The following is a 4277-nucleotide window of genomic DNA, read 5'->3' on the forward strand; positions in this document are numbered from 1 at the left end:
CTCGCTGATTCCCTTGCTCATCTATTCTGACTACGTCCTTACACCGTGGCCGGCATCTGATCGGTGTTCGTCGCCCATAGGCACTTGGAATTAATTGGAACCAAGTCGGATATGGGCACAAAGGGTTTTTCCACCTAGCAGCTGTAACGCTTGTATCTGTAGAAAAAAAGGTTGTTGGGAAAGGTGCGCCATCTAGGAGACAAGTTTTAAACTGGAAAGGGGCATAGAGAGATTAGGAAGAGTGCACCCGGGTATAATGGCCACTTTCCGTTGGAGGGATTGTCTCTTCGGGCAAAGGCCATGGAGGATTCAGCGCCAAATTTTAGCGTCGGGGCATTCATTCCCTCATTGCAAATCCTCGGATTCAGTTGAGTGGATTGTTTTACCTAAGTGCGGTGAAGTGTCAAGATCAGCGAACAATGAGCTGATGTCCAGGGGCGAAAAGATCTAAAAGGAAAGCCCACCGTTTTTGTAGCTAGTGTTGGATTTGTGGAGGCTCGGCAACAGGATAGAGATTACCGGAAAAGACGGGAATTCAGCCAGCCCCAAGGGGTCGGAGGGACTCCGGAATCCCACGGCGCAAAGCAGCAGGAGCAGCGTTCGCCGGAAAAGTACCAGTTGTACCAGGAGTCTCAGATAGACCAGAACCGGTAAGCTGAGAAAAATAAACACTCAATCCCCCAGTCCAAGTTGCTCGACCCAGTTCCTTGGCAAGTTTTCACTCAAGTTCGAGCGAATGTTCTTTTATATGATTGATGTAATTTCCATGTATTTATATTTTAATAAGAAAGTCTAGTTCACGTATAATTTGTCTTGGTTGTTTTGAAAAGCCAATTCCTTTCAATTATTTTAACTTATACGAATACTTATAACTTACAAATATTTTCATTATTATTGTGTTTATTTTAGTATTTAATCCATACAATTAGATATAGTTGGCATATACGGTTTAGGGCGAAAGCAAATTTTTATTGTATTTCTTTTAGTGGGTAAATAAATTTTTATAATGTGCTAAATAATTCTGTTTTTGACTCGACATAACCGACCCCCTTGAGACCGCCGAAGTAGGGGCTATTAGTGATATCATGGGTTCTGTATCCAGGATTTTGATAGCCACAGGTTGGGTGGGCAAACCAAGCCTCGCAATATCTGAGGTCTTGAGCACTCGATGGTACAGCCCGATGCGAAGGAACCCTCTTATCTATCTTCCCTGAATCAATTCTCCAGATGGCCAAGATGAGTAGCAGATCTCTTATAGATCGTATAATATACGGCTTTCAGTACCTATCCTCATTGTTACACACCCTCACCAGCTTGTGGACAGCTCTCTCATCACAAATCTCGGTAGTGAGACAAGTAACTGTAACAAGGCAAGCTGAATTTTGTTTTCCATTGCTGTTTCCAAATGCAGTAGAATCGACTCATCCCTATCTAGCTTCCTTTAATAAGGATTGGGCTTAATAAGCCAAGGGGTTCAAATAGCTTTGATGTCACCGATAGGATGTTCCGCTTAGGTTTAAATCAATTAAAAATCATTTAAATCATTTTGTCTTACAGCACGAATCAAAAACGACTCGTAGTTTACTCGCAAGCCAATGAACTTCTATCAAGTTTCTTGCTAATCCCAGTTTTCTCCTATTTTGTTTGCCAGTCACTTCAGCGGAAAAATGCTGGTACCAATGATCACTAACCATACAACATATAGACTTCTCATTTCATACAACGACAAGAAAGAAAAGCTAACTTCGGGCGGAGCCGAAGTTGATATACCCTTGCAGTTCAGCCGCAGTCCGCTAGGTGGCGCCACGCATCTTATATTATTAGATATATAGCGAATCGTATATAGTCGGCCGATCCTTATGAAATTTGGCATATTGCATTATTTTGCCCAAAAAGTAATCTGTACCAAGTCCCATCTTTCTAACTTAAAAAAAGGGTGTGTCAAGCCTACGCAAGACAGAAGTGAAACTTCTAGTATTCCTCTCTCTATTTTCATTTCATCATCTCTATTTTCTCTCTTAGGTTAGTTTGAAAATTAGAGGTTAAATAATTCAACGACGAAGCATGAATTTGCTTTTTCTAATATTTTCTTATAGATGAATGACGTTCGATTAATGTATAGTTCCAAAAATTTTCAATTTATTCACAAGTATACAATATTACATAAATAACAATATTACAATTAAAAATTACAAAGAAATTACAATGACAATTTACCAATCATGTGCCATTTTCATTGTCAATTTCATGAATATCATTTCCTAATGTCGTGATAATTGGGTTATGGTAACTAAAGTGTGAGATATATACGTGAGCACTTAAATCCTTAATGAATCGTGCAAAAACTGCATCGATTGTTGTCCCGTGTCTAGTCGTGCTAGTGTTCCTATCATTAACAATATCCAAATTGAGTGTGTTTTTGAAAAAGTTTAATAACTCTACAGATTCTTCCCTCGCGAAATTAACATTAAAATCTCCCGAAATGATCATAGGAATTTCGTGATAATTCTTATTCAATAGCCTCGAACCACCCTCTGTATATGGCAGAAGCACATGGTGGATAAAATCTTTGATATCAGTAATCGATTTACCTGGTGAGATATAAATCGACACCATAATAATTGTTTTCCCATTAGCCAGAGAGCATTATGAGGCGTGGCGCAGTTCGCTGGTGTCTGAGAGAGAGGAAAGAAGAGAAGAGAGACAACGTTCGTGAGCGGCTCCCCCACCTCAACAAGCGCATATGGCGAGAGAGGGACAGTGAACGGTGGGGGTACTCGCATTTTCGTGTCGATCCTGACTCGGTTTTACTCCGTCCCCGAAAATCCATTACGCGCCTAAAGAAGTTTCACTTCAAAAACACCAAAGTTATGGCATTTCCGATCAATCAGTTATATGGCAGCTATAGGATATAGTCGACCGATCCCGGCCGTTCCGACTTATATACTGCCTGTAAAGGAAAGAAGGGTGTGTGCAAAGTTTCAACTCGATAGCTTTAAAACTGAGAGACTAGTTTGCGTAGAAACAGACAGACGGACAGGCGGACATGCTCATATCGACTCAGGAGGTGATCTTGATCAAGAATATATATACTTTATAGGGTCGGAGATGTCTCCTTCACTGCGTTGCACACTTTTGACCAAAATTATAATACCCTCTGCAAGGGTATAAAAATGGACGCAAAAATTTCTTGCGACAGGCCCCCGGAGGCCCCAGAGAGAATCTTACTCTCATTCTTACGCTCATTCTCTCAGAATGATTCGGTTGTTCAGTCGCTGAGAGGCGCATCATCAAGATGGTCGCTCCGCGCCCTGCAGTACCAAAAAATCACTAAGGAAAATATTCCTCAACGATAGAGAGGGACACACTGAGAAAAGAGTGAGATGCAACGTCTTTAAAAACAATAGAAAATGCAAAGACAGTCGATGAGAGAAAAAAATTCTCTCAGCAAAGTAAGTGAGCGGAGAGGGAGAGTATGATCACATATTCTTGGGTTACTAAATATTTTTCGCGTGAAACTTTAACCCAATGGTTCAATGGTTAAGATGTCTGCCTGTTAATCCTAGATCGTTGGTTCGATTCCCACCGGAAGACTATGAATATTATGAGTTTTCTTTGTGTTTACTTTTATTTATTTTTTAATATCGCAACCTCAATATAAAATTTTACATTTATTCTTTTTTTTAAATGGGGATTTAAAAAATAATTGAGATTGATTGATATATACACCTTTGTAGAGTCATATTATTGTCAATCGCAGTCTACGCGCGATTCCTTGATAGCTTAGAGGCTTGCATGTTGGTCTATTAAACAAAAGCACGGAGGTTCGAATCCCAGTCCAGGCGAAAGTAAGTAAAAATAATACAATGTAGTTTATGATATTTGTAAAATGTTTCTTAACATTTAAACTCGTTTACATTTGCGAAAACAAATTAATACATAAAAACATTGGTGTGGTGGGTTTCTAAAAATAGATAATGATTTTTTTCAAAATGTCTTCCCAGGGATTTTTTTGCAAAAAATGACCAAGGAGTTCTTTGATGAGTTCTTTGCAAAGAATACCAAATACCTTCCCTAGGATTTCTTTGCAGGAATTCCTGGGGAAATTCCCTAACCAGTTAGGGAGAAAATTCCCCAGGTCACCGATGCATAGGACATCCCATACAAAAATTCCTTAACGAATTTCATATACCAGCACTGGGGAATTCCTCATGCATGGTGAGCAGGTAATGGAGAGTTCCACAAGGAACTCCTCAACACTGGAACTGCAGGGCGGT

At 39.8% G+C, this 4277-nt stretch overlaps 1 long non-coding RNA gene across 1 annotated transcript; it reads left to right on the top strand.

The window, feature by feature from the left end:
- The first annotated feature begins 3315 nt into the window (after window positions 1–3315).
- On the top strand, window positions 3316–4076 carry LOC123258265. Its single transcript, XR_006508008.1, has 3 exons — window positions 3316–3452; window positions 3738–3848; window positions 4005–4076. It is a non-coding gene; the product is annotated as an uncharacterized LOC123258265 (long non-coding RNA).
- The last annotated feature ends 201 nt before the right edge of the window (window positions 4077–4277 follow it).

The sequence above is a fragment of the Drosophila ananassae genome, assembly GCF_017639315.1.
Source record: "Drosophila ananassae strain 14024-0371.13 chromosome Y unlocalized genomic scaffold, ASM1763931v2 tig00000221, whole genome shotgun sequence".
Taxonomy (NCBI): domain Eukaryota; kingdom Metazoa; phylum Arthropoda; class Insecta; order Diptera; family Drosophilidae; genus Drosophila; species Drosophila ananassae.